Below are 13,096 nucleotides of genomic sequence, written 5' to 3'. Positions count from 1 at the left end.
TTATTTTGATAATTACTGGGCAGATACTTATGTGTTTGTGTGCTTGTGAGGAGTAGAGAGTTAAAAACATACATAAGAGTTTCTTATGCCTGGAAGGAGGTTAGAGATCTGTATAGTTTTTGGCACTTACAGGAAAATAAAATGTGTAGCACTTAAGAAGTGCCCCTAATAAGATACAGAATTCCAAATCACTAAATAAAAAGAAGAAAGGATGGGAAACTAAGATGTCTTGATGAATCCAGAAAAAGTCTAAAATTTATGCCACAATTATCATTAATCAAAATAAATATGAAATAATTAAATTTCACTATTAAAAAATAAGACTTTCAACCCAAATGTCCACAAAGGGAAAATAGATAAATCATAATATTCAATTTTAATAGATATGCGTGTGTGTAATACAGAAAGAGGCCCATGACTTCATTACCGAAAGTTGTAGAAAAATGTTTGTATAAGCAAAAAAAAAAAAAAAAATCCAGATAACACACCAATTTGGTACCTGTAGTTGCCTATAAACAGTGGGATTACAGGAGACAGTGGACTTTCCTATTTCACTTTATGAGTGTTCACACTGTTTGAATCTATTACAAAAAGGATATAACCAGTGAAACAAACAAAAAAAAGAAATAACAAATATAAGAGTAGAATCAATACAAGAGACTACAAACAGGATGGAAAGAGACAAAAGTTGTCAGTGTTTTCAACTGGCATGGCTATTTACATAGATTTGTCAAGAGACTCTAGAGCAACACTATTAGAAATGACAGGTCAAACACATAGCTGAATAAGAGCTCAACCTAAAAACAATGGAATGCATTTCTCAACATTAATAATAACCAATGAGGGGCCTCCCATGGTGGTGCAGCAGTAGAGCCCTGGGCTTCAAAGCTGCCTACAGCCTCTGCAGTGCCTGTTCTATCCCCAGCTGCCAGCAAGGGTCCCACATGGCACGCAGCCCTCTCCTGCCGCACCCACTGCTCCCCTCAGCAGTGTATTTCATCAGTCTGTCTGTTCTGCTCCTCACTCTGGCTCTGGTGAATTCTCTCACCCTCCCGCGCTTCTGACTGTACCCACTGCTTGTATAAATAATAAATAAATCTTTAAAAAATAATAATAATAACAAATGATGAAGGCAGGGAAAAAAGGAGGTGGGGGAAGGAGAGTGAGGGAGAGAGCGAGCAGGCAAGGGGAACAGGCAACAACATCAAAAGGAGGTTACAATAGTAATATTATTGAGTCTATTATCTTTTTTATTTTTTATATATTTATTACATCATTCTTCATATTTGTAAAATGTATGATTTCCCCGTAAAATTCCCACCACCATTTCACCCGTGTTCCATCTCCATAGTCTCTTGTGTTCTTCCCATCCCGTCCCAATCCTTCCCCCTTCTCCTCCCCTACAGAATGCCTCTGATCTATAGTTGCCTGTTGATTTTGATTTTTCCTTTATTATAGTAAAACTTTTTTTCCTGATCCCTATTTTTCCTGATCTTCTACATTCCTTCTATAAGTGAAACCATTTGATATTTTTCTTTTTCTTTTTGGCTTATTTCATTGAGCATAATCCCTTCCAGCTCCATCCATGTTGCTGTGTATGGCATGAGTTTGTCCTTCTTGATTATTGTGCAATATTCCATTTTGTTTATATGCCACATATTCTTGATCCAGTCATCTATTTTGGGGCATTTGGATTGTTTCCAAAGCTTACCTATTGTAAAAAGTGCTGCAATAAACATAGGGGTGCATGTGTCCTTTTGAATTAATGTTTTTGTAGATACCTAGGAGTGGAGATACCTAGGGGTGGAGTAGATACCTAGGAGTGGAGTTGCTGGATCATATGGAAGCTCCACTTTTAGTAGCCTGAGGAACCTCCACACAACTTTCCATAGTGGCTGGAACAGTTTTCATTCCTACAGAGGTGTAGGAGAGTTCCTTTTTCTCCATATCCTCACCATATTTTGTTGCTAGTTTTTTTTTTTTTTTAAATATGTGCCATTCTCACTGGTGTAAGGTGGTATTGTGGTTTTGGTTTGCATTTATTTCCCTGATTACAAGTGATGTTGAACATTTTTCATATGTCTGTTGGCCATTTGCATTTCTTCTTTGGAAAAGTGTCTTTTTGAGTCTAAGAATTATCTTAATAAAGAATGTGTAGAAGTCTTATGGAGAAGAATTCAAAGCTCCTAAATGGAGAGACAGACCATATTTATGAATGAGATGACTTGACATTGTAAAGTAATTTCTTCCAAGACCAATCTGATTTCAATTAAATTTTAATGAAAATTTTAGAAGGACTTTTTGTGAAATTGCCAGATTTTTAAATGTTTATGCAACAAGTGCATGACAAGCTAAGCAGAGTTTGAGAAAGAAGAGCAAAAAGATAAATGTTAATATATATTGTAAAAGTCACAGTTAATATATATTCTAAAACCACAATATCTAACTGGATTAAAGACATAATTGTGCAAAAACAAACAATAAAGTTAGTAAGAGAAAATAAATTTATTGTGTAATTTTCAGATAGACACAGATTTCTTAATTAATACACAAACAGAACTAATAAGGAGTGAAAATAATGGGTATGACTACATAAAGTCTAAAGATTTGTGCTTTTTAAAAAGTAGACTTTATATTTAAATGTAAGAGCAAAAACTATAAAGCTCTTAGATAAAAAAGACAAGAGTGACTCTTTATGACCTGGGTTAGGCAAGGATTTTTTAGGTATGACACTAAAAGCACAAGAAGTAAAAGAAAAGACTGATTAGTAGATGTCAACCAAATTTTTAAAATGTTGCTTCAAAGAACACATCAGTTTTTACTTTGTATTGATTAGTCTTTTTCCTGGTCTCTTATTTAAGTTTTCTAAATTCCTGCTATTGAGTGAGACCATCCGGTATTTTTCTTTTTCTTTCTGACTTATTTCACTGAGCATGATCCCTTCTAGCTCCATCCATGTTGCTGCAAACAAGCAACTATAAACCAGAGACATACTACGTGGCGGGGAGGGAGAGGTGGGGTGAGGAAGGACTAGAGTCAAAATAAGGGGGGGGGTGCAATTGTATGGGGAATATAACCATAATGAAAATGCATACATTGTGCAAAGATGAAAAATGATGTAAGAATTATATAAAATAAAATATTAAAAACAAAACAAAACAAAGAACACATCAAAAAAGTGAAAAGACAGGGTCTCCCTGGTGGCGCAAGGGGTTAAGACACAACCTATGGGGCTGTCCGCAGCCACTGCAGCATGAGTTTGATCCACCAGCCAGGGAGCAGCTCACATGGCGCAGCAGACCTCTCCTGACTCGCCCGCTGCTCCCCTCAGCAGTGTATTTCAGTCAATCTGCCTGTTCTGTTCCCCACTCTGTCTCTGGTGAATCCTCTCACCCCCCACACCTCTGGCCTGTACCCCAGTTCTTATATGCATAAATAAATAAATCTTTAAAAAAAAGTGAAAAGACAATCTATAGAATGGGAGAAACTATTTGCAAGCTATATGTCTGATAAAGGATGTGCATCAAGCATTTATACAAAGTACTCTTGCAACTCAATGATAAGACAATAATCCAACAAATAATTCACCTTAAAAAACATATCATTCTGAAAAGATATTTCTCCAAAGAAGATATACAAATGACTAATGAGCACATGAAAAGATTCTCAGGGTCATTAGCCAACAGGGAAGTGCAAACCAAAACCACAATAAGCCGTAATCTCACACCAGCGTAGAATGGCAATGACCAAAAGACAGATAACAAGTGTTGGCAAGGATGTGGAGAAATCTTAACTCTCATGCACTGCTGTAAACTGGTGATCGTAAAATGGTGCAAATACTTGGAAAACAGTCTGGAAATTCCTTAAAAGTTTAAACATAGAGATACCATATGATCCAAGTAATTGCACTTCTAGATAATATAACCAAGAGAAGTGAAAATATATGTTCACAGAAAAAGATGTACATTAATGCTCATAGAAACACTATTCGTAATAGCCTGAAAATAGAAACAACCTAAATTTTCATCATCTGATGAATGAATAAACAAAATGCAATATATTCATATGAAGGAATACTACTGGGCAATAAAAAGGAACACACGACTCTTATATGCTATAATGTGGATAAACCTCTAAAATATTATGCTATGGGGCCTCCCCGGTGGCGCAGCGGTTGAGCGCTGGGTTGCGAAGCTGCCCGCGGCCTCTGCGGCGCCGGTTCGATCTCCGGTTGCTCCCCGGCCACCGGAGGAGGATCCCACATGGTGCGCAGACCTCTCCTGCCACCCGCTGCTCCCCTAAGCAGTGTACTTCAGTCCTTCTGCCTGCTCTGCTCCCCACTCTGGCTCTGGTGAATTCTCTCACCCTCCCGCGCTTCTGACTGTACCCAGTGCATGTATAAACAAAACAAACAAATATAATAAATAAATAAATAAAAACATGCCTCTATAAAAAAAAACTATTAAAAAAATAAAATATTATGCTATGTGAAAGCAGACAGTCACAACAAACCACATACTGTATAACTCATTTATATGAAATGTCCCCAAATATACCAATATAGAGACAGAAAGGAGACTTGTGTTTGCTTAGGACTAGAGAGGGAAATAGTGAAGGACATTGGAGAATGACTGCTATTGGTTACAGGGCAACTTTGGGAAGTAGTAAAAGTGTTCTAAAATTAGATGATGGGGCCTCCCTGGTGGCGCAAGTGGTTGAACCCCACACGGTGAAGCTGTCTGCAATCTTAGCAGTGCGGGTTCGATCCTGGCGGGCTGGGGAGAATCCCACATGGTGGGCAAACCTCTCCTGTCTTGCCTGCTGCTCCCCTCAGCAGTGTATTTCAGTCAGTCTGCCTGTTCTGCTCCCCACTCTGTCTGGTGAACCCTCTCACCCTCCTGCGTATCTGCCCTGTACCCCGGTTCTCGTATAAATAAATAAATCTTTAAAAAAATAAACAAAATAAAATTAGATTATGATTCTAGCTACACCCTCTGTAAATATACTTCAAGTCACTGAATTATATACTTTAAACAGGTGAATTTTATGGCATGTAAATTACATCTCAATAAAGCTGTTAATAATAATAAAAAAGAGGACAGTAAATAAACAAGGTTAACAGATGGGTAGCAAGACCAGGGAAAGACTGACAATATGCATGTTTAATAAAAGATTAACATTTTGATATGTAAGATATAATATAGAAGGAACAAAATACAAAGCAGATAGAAAAACATCAATTAAAAGAAAAGAAGGGCAGTAGTGGCAACATTTTAACATTACAAAATAAAGAGCAAAGAGGAAAAAATACAAGAGCAAATGAGATAGATAAACAACACACAAACGGCAAAACAATAGGACGAGATGCTCTATTTCAACAGAAATGGAGCAGTACTTTAAACTACCAGATTGACAAAAATTAGATAATACCAAGTGCTAACAGAGGTTGGAAAAGGGACTTTTCACACCTGGTGGGAGGAAATGGTAAAGACATTCTGTAGCACAAAGTTACAGTTCTTAGTAAAAGTCAGCATGCATGAGTCCTGCAACCAACAATCTCCTATCTATTTATCTGTCTCAGATGGACCACAAGACCAGACAGAGACACCCAAAAGGATATTTGTTGCAGCACTGTTAGTGGAAGCAAAGAGTTAGAGGTCACCGGATTTCTATTCCCAGGAGACGGATTAAGTACTTGTGGTGTACACTAGAGCAAAAACTACCTTGTGCAACCACACTGGCCTTGCATATAGCCATAGGGATTGACTCAAAAACATACTGCTGGGGGGGGGGCGGAAGGAAAAGGATGAGATTTATGACACAGTGGTATTAATTTAGGTAAGTATAACAAAAGCAAAACATATCTTTCAAGATACACATATTTCTAAGCAGATATAATCAAAGGCGGTATAGGACTACCAAATTAGCCAGCATGGTTGCCTGCATTTGAGTGTGGGGTGGGAGGGGTTTTGAGAGAAAAATGGAGGAAAAGGGGAGAAATAACAAAAGGAAACAAAGTGAAAGAGACTCTAAATGGGTCAAGGATAATAGTATGCCATGACTGAGGAGTATGAGCAATTCAATTTTGTAGGCCTTAGATCCTAATGAAAAGCAATAAATTCCCAGGCATTACTTTCTAGTGAAAAATGTAATAACAGAGAGCATCACATGCTGGTGGTTAAAGCAATGACTAATAAAAGTCATGAAAAAAAGAAGGTAGACGGGAAGTCGAGTCCGCTTGGTCTTTAGCCAGGTCTTTCTGTGTTTAGGAAAATGGAAGCAAGAAACTGTTGTGACAAAGCGTGCATTTTTACCTCCCACCCCCAGACAAAAGAGAAGGAAGAGGACCATCTATTACAGTTTAAATTTAGTTAAGAGGAGGAAGAGAGAAGAGAAGGACATTAGGGGCATTGCCTTCTGAAAGACTGGAGTAGGTCCTTTAAAGTAAGTCACAACAATGATTATTCAACATCTGTCTAGGGAAGCAGGGGTGCTCCATGCTTGAAAAAGTAGGACCTTGGGTCCTCTTTTGCTGAATTCAGATGGCTATTTTAAAAGTCAAGAAATTTCAAAAAAATAAATAAATGAAAGTCAAGAAATTTCAAGGTTTGTTTCAGTGCTGGCATGATGATCAGATCCATATGAACCGGCTGAATCCTTTTAGAGACCAAAGTAGAGTAAAAGAGTATTTGGTATTGACTACAAAAACTGGCATCACTCAAATGTAAGCCAAGTGGCTGCAGATTTAATTGCTCTACCTTCAGCACTTACTGCTTTCTTCCTTCTATGCTGGTTCCACACAACTAGCCTTGTGGAGAACTTGTATTTTTATCTTCTCTTATCATAACGGGAATCACCCCAAGGGCTACCGCTGTCTCCATCACCCTGAAGTGGAGTCCAATTCTCACCTTCTACAAATGAGCAGCACAGGGGCTCCCAGGTGGGGGGCACAGGGGTTAAGGGCAGCGCTCTCAAGCTATTGCCAGCCACTGCAGCACAAGTTCGAGTGCGGATACCCCGCAGGCCAGGAGCAACCCACATGGCGCAGCAGACCTCTCTGGTCTCACCCGCTGCTCCCCTCAGCAGTGTATTTCAGTATATCTGATTGTTCTGCACCCCACTCTGTCTCAGGTGAATCTTCTCACCCCCCGCCCCGCCTCTGCACCTCTGGTCTACACCCCAGTTTTTGTATGCATAAATAAATAAATCTTAAAAAAAAACAAACAAAACAATTGAGCCGCACATACATGACCAACAAAGGCAAAAAAATAAAATAAAAATAAACAATGGATGTCCCTATCTCCCCTTTCTCCCTTCTGCTAGAGGACAAGGTAGACTGAAAGATTCCCGGTCTGGGAAGGACTCGGTCACTGAGCACACCCACTCCTGACCACTGATGCCAGCCCCAGAGGTCCTTGCAGAGTGAGCCCGTCTTCACACGGGCAGGACCTGAGGGAGGACGGCGCAGGCTGGCGTAGTGGCCCTCCATGCCTGTGGCCAAGAGCTTCGAGGTCAGGGAATGCCTGGAAGGCACTCGGGAGCGCCCAGTCTGACAAACTAAGGAAGGGGCGTGAGGGCTGTGGGGTCTGATGGTAAGAAGGGTAAGGGGCGGGCGGAGCGCTCTTCTGGGCATTCTCCATCCTCCCACTTTGATTTTTACGGAAAAGCTGAGGGGAAAACCTGAGGGGGCCGGGAGGTGGGGGATAGTCAACAAAAAGGAATCATGCCTGCCCGAGGAGCGTGAACCTGCCCTGCCGCTTGCTAGGGTGCCACCGCGACCCCAAGCTGACAGATCCTGGGCAGGTTGCTCTGCGCTCCCCTCAGGTTTTCCAGCCAGGCCTGGACACCCCAAGCCACACAAGCCCCGCCAGGCCCTCCCGCCCGGCCCGAAGACGCCCCGGCCCGGAGGGCCCGGGACAAACGCCGCCCCGAGTCCCGCCCTCCCGCTCCGCAGGGAGGAGCCCGCGAGGCGGCGGCCGAGGGGCTGCGCTTACCTCGCGGGCGGCGGGCCGCGGCCCCGGCTCCCGGGCTCCGGGTCGGCGGCTGCCGCACTCTGCGCCCCTCGCCCCGGACAAGAGCTCGCCGGCCCTGGCCCGGGTCACTTTCATTTTCCTCAGCGACTTCGGCAGGAAAATGAAAGCGAAAACCGCCGAGAGGCGGGACCCGGCCGAGCGGTGAGCGCCGCGCGCGGGCCGGCAGCCAGCGGTGGGGGCCTCGGCCCCGGGGCTGCGCGCGGCCTGACGGGCGTCGTGCGGCGCGAGCTCCCTCGGTCCTGAGGCCAGTGACCTGGCCGCGGCCTTACCTGTCTCGGCGAGGCCGCGCCGGGCAGGAGGTCGGGCAGCGGAACAGCAAATTATGGGACCCGAGGCGCGGGCGCGGGGCCCAAGGCGCCCCGGTCAGGGGGGCTGCACCCCCGCCCCCCGCCCCTTCATTCAGCGCCTGCTGGGCCTGGAGGCTGGCGGCGCCTCGAGGGGTCTTGACTTGAGGAGGCCGGTGAGAACAAGCCTGAGGGGCTCAGGTGGAGACGCTAAGTGAGCCGAGGAGGGTTTCGCACGCAGGCCCTGGGGTCAGCCGGTCTCTCCTCAGCCCAGGCGCGCGCACTGGACCCACCGCCAATCTGGCCGCACGCACCGTGCCTGCTTCCAGCCTGGCTCTGTTCATCAGGTACCAGGTTCTTGATCCTGGGTGTGCGGGGTAGTGGGGGAATGTGCCGCGTGTTTACTTGGTTTGTGTTATAGAGCAGTCTGATAGCTGGAGCAGAAAACAAAGTAAACTGCTTAATCGGCCAGAGTCACCTTGTTTTGTATTTGTAACTTGGGCGCCTTCCCTGCGTGATAAGAGGCTTTGATGGGTGACTACTGTTATGGCTTTCCATGAGTCCTTGCAGTATTTCCCTTAAGAACAAGAGGATGTTGTAAACCAGTGTTACCTCCATAAAAATTGTTATTAAAAAATAAAGATACAGCTCTAGCATGGAATATTATGCAACCATTAAAAATGGTAGAGCTCCAAAATAAAAAAAGAGCAGGTGAAGTGGGACAGGCCAAGTGATGATCTTAGAAAACAGTAGCCCATATTTCCTCTTCTAGTAGATAATGGTTTGGGTGGGTAGGATGAGGGAAAAGAAAAAAAAAAATCAAGCCTTGAAGTCTCTTCCTTGTTACAAGACAATAATTCTTGACTCCTGGAGGGCAAAGTAGACCAGACCTACTTTGATGAGGTTCAGGAAATAGAAAGAGGAGACAAAAGTGAAAACATAGAAAGGGAGTTGACAATGTTACTTGAACAATCAAAGATAAATAATTTTGCTTTTGTGGGGGCTGGTTTTCTGAGAGGAAGGGGTGGTCTTTTATAAGTGTTCCTGAAGGATTTATATAGCTTGTCTGTCACCCTGAGCAAGATTCCCTAGGAGAGCTGGCAGCATGGAATGAAGTCACCAGCAGCCCCTCTGAATGAATCACCTGTGAGAGTAGAGCTGTTCAGGGTCAACACTGGTTCCTGACTTCTGAGTATGTGAACACTGAGCTCTGTCATAGGTCAAACGACATTTCCTTCACTTACCACAGATGCCCGGCAACCCATACCCATCTCACAGTGAAGTGTACAGGCTGCCAATATGTGATTTTCCAATATTGTTACTTGTCTTCCAGGAAACCCAGATATCATGAGTCTGCTTAACTAAAAAGAGTTTTTCTGAGGGCTTCATTAAGGGATGAATGAGTAAAAATATTTTGTTAAATTAAAAAAAAAAACCAAAAACCTACTGGGCCTCAAGCTATCACCAGCCACTGCGACATGAGTTTCATTCCCAGCTAGGGAGCTAACCCACATGGCACAGCAGACCTCTCCTCCTGTATCCCCCACTGCAGTATATTTCGGTACATCCACCTGTTCTGCTCCCCACTCTGTCTCTGGTGAATCCTTTACCCCCCCCTTCCCTGTACCTCTGGCTTACACCCCAGTTCTTGTATGTATAAATAAATCAATCTTTAAAAAAAAAAAAACCCTACCAAATGTAAAGTGTATATACTATTTAAAAACTTTAAGAATAGAAGACCTATCATTTTCCTCAAAGATAATTTCTTTCATGAAACCAAACAAAATGTGATAGAGATTATTTATAGAGTTGATAATCATCAGGAAGATCAAGAAAAATAGCAATAACAGTACTGTCTACACAAATTTAATACCGCTAAGCACTTTATATGTATGATTTTATCTTTACAAACCTCCAACAAGATAGGTCGTGTTTTCCAGATGAGGAAACTGAGTCTCAGAAAGGTTACGTGAATTGCCCAAATTTATAGAAAGCTAATAAGTGGAGAAGCCTACTTTTAGACCACATAATCTATCTGTTGTGGGTATGAGCACTGAGCACTTAGCCAATAACTTTTGTGCCTCCCAGGAAGAGAATTTACTTGAGGTGAACCCTCACTATGCACAGAACTGGGATGATCAGTAAGGAAGTAAGACACTGTATGGCTAAAGGCAAGAGTATGAAGGAGAAATATTACACTGGAAGTAGGTCATATGAGGACTGAAAATGCATTAAAAATATGGGAAAGTTTGGGAGGGGTTGGACTTTTAAAGAAATACTGAAAAGTGCACAGAAGGAAATAATTCATCCTTGTTATCATCTTGCATATTTACACTCAGTAGTATTTTAATTTATTTTTAAAGATTTATTTATGCATACAAGAACTGGGGTCTAGGCCAGAGGTGTAGGCAAGAGGGTTCACCAGAGACATAGTGGGGAACAGAACAGGCAGACTGACTGAAATACACTGCTGAGGGGAACAGTGGGCGAGATAGAAGAGGTCTGTTGAGCTATGTGGGTCAGCTCCCTAGCTGGGGATTGAACTCTAGTGGCTGGTAATAGCTTGACAGCACTAAGACTTTAACCCCTGCACCACCAGAGAGGCCCCTCAGTAGTATTTTTAAATTAAAATCTACTTCAAAACTTATATATGCTCATTATAAGAAATATAAACCATAGAAATACAATGAATGCTTTAAAAGCTCCCCCAAATCTTACCACCCCCAAATTATTAATATTAGGAAAACGTTACTAGATACATTTTTCTTTGCCTTGATATGGAAAGAATAAGTTGGTAAGAAATATCTCAATATATCAATAGTTTTGATTTGTTTTTTATTAGGAGTGAGGTATAGATTTTTCTCATGTTTAAAAGTCATCTGTACTTCAATTTCTATGTATTGTTTGTCTCTTTCCCAGTTTCTATTGGGGTTCTTGATTTGTTTATAGGATATATTTTTTATTAGGTAAATTAGCTTTTTGTTAGGAATTACAAGTGAATTTTTACTAATTGGTTGGATTTCATTTTTAGTTACTTGAAAAAAGGATTCATGGGTCCCATAATGCTTGAATTTAATATTTAAGAATATTTATTTATTGCTGAACAATTTTTAAAAAAAATTAACCTTTGTGATAAAATATAAAGTTTACCACTTTTAGGTGCATAATTCATTGGCATCAAATACAAATTGTTGTTCAGTCAACATCATCATCCATCTCTAAAACTTTTTCATCATCTCAAACTTAAACACTGTAGCCACTGAATAATGACTAACATTACCTCTTCCCCCCAATCTCTGATAATCATTATTCTACTGTCTCTAGCAATTTGATTAGGAATCTCATAAAATAGAATTACAGTATTTGTTCTTTTGTACATGGTCTCTTTAACTTAGCATAATATTTCTAAGATTCATCCATGTTGCAGCATATATCAGAATTTCCTTCCTTGTTAACTTTATTGTATATACAACCAGTTATCCTCTCATCTGTTGATGGCCACTGGGTTGTTGCCACCTTTTGTGTATTGGAAATAATGCTGCTGTGAACATAGGTGTACAAAAATCTGCTCTAGTCCCTGCTTTCTATTTATTTAGGTGTATACCTAAAAGTGGAATTGCTAAGTTATATGGTAATTCTAATTTTTTGAGGAACCACCATATTATTTTCCATTGTAGCATTACCATTTTACACTCCCACCAGCAATGCACAAGGGTTCCCAATTTTCCAGCTCTCCAATACTTATTTTCTATTTATGTTTTTAATAACAGCATCCTAAAGGTTGTGAAGTAGAATCTTGCTGTAATTTTGATTTGTACTTCCCTAGTTAGTGATGCTAAATATCTTTTCATGTGCTTATCAATTCCTTTATCCACTTTTATTTTTATTTTTGAGTTGTCAGAGTTCTTTATATAGTTTAGATATTATTCTTTATATAGTTTAGATATTAACCCCTTACTATGTATCTAATTTACAGATATTTTCTCTCCCATTCTGTGGGGTGCCTTTTCACTCTCGATAGTATCCTTTGTTGCACAAAAGTTTTCAATCCACCCTGGCTTTAATAAGATGTAATTGACATAAAACAAGCTTTAAATTTTTATGATGTTCGGTTTATTTACTTTTTTCCCATTGGTTGCTGTGCTTTTGGTGTCATAGCCAAGAAATCACTATGAAGTCAGCTAATCAGGAACCCAGCATGGAACTAGGTTCTAGGAGAGTGGAGAAGCCTGTGGTGTTAGGAAGGTAAGCTTCCTTCCTTTATACCTGATTTTCATGCTGCTTCTTTTGTTATGCAGTATGCCTTTATGTTAATTTTCCAAAGATGGAGTTTTCTACCCAGGTCTGCCCATGCACTCTAGCTCAAATCGCCCTGTGACAACTCACATCTTATCTATACCTGACATTTTGTCTACCCCTCAATTCATCCAGCACTCCCCTCCCCCAACCATCCTTTACTCCAGCCACTTTTGCAGTGGTTTTTTCACACAAGTTTTGACAAGCTTCGTTGAAGTACACCCTGATAGTGCCTCTCCTCGGGCCAGCTCTCTATCACCTCTTGCTTTCTACCAAGATGACAGGACTTGGTGGGACTCAGGTATGTACAACTTGGAAGTGTGGGGAGCTGACATCTATGGGGCCACCTTTGTTGAAGGGGGAATGAGAGCAGATAGATAAATGCTTCCCCCTTTGCTCCACGGTGCAGAGGGTTTTGAAATACGTTTCACAGTGCTCCTCACAAGTTCTGGTTGGGTTGAGCAGAGAACCTTGTTGCCGTCC

The sequence above is a fragment of the Talpa europaea genome, assembly GCF_964194135.1.
Source record: "Talpa europaea genome assembly, chromosome: 13".
Lineage (NCBI taxonomy): Eukaryota > Metazoa > Chordata > Mammalia > Eulipotyphla > Talpidae > Talpa > Talpa europaea.
This window is presented reverse-complemented; position numbering follows the sequence as displayed.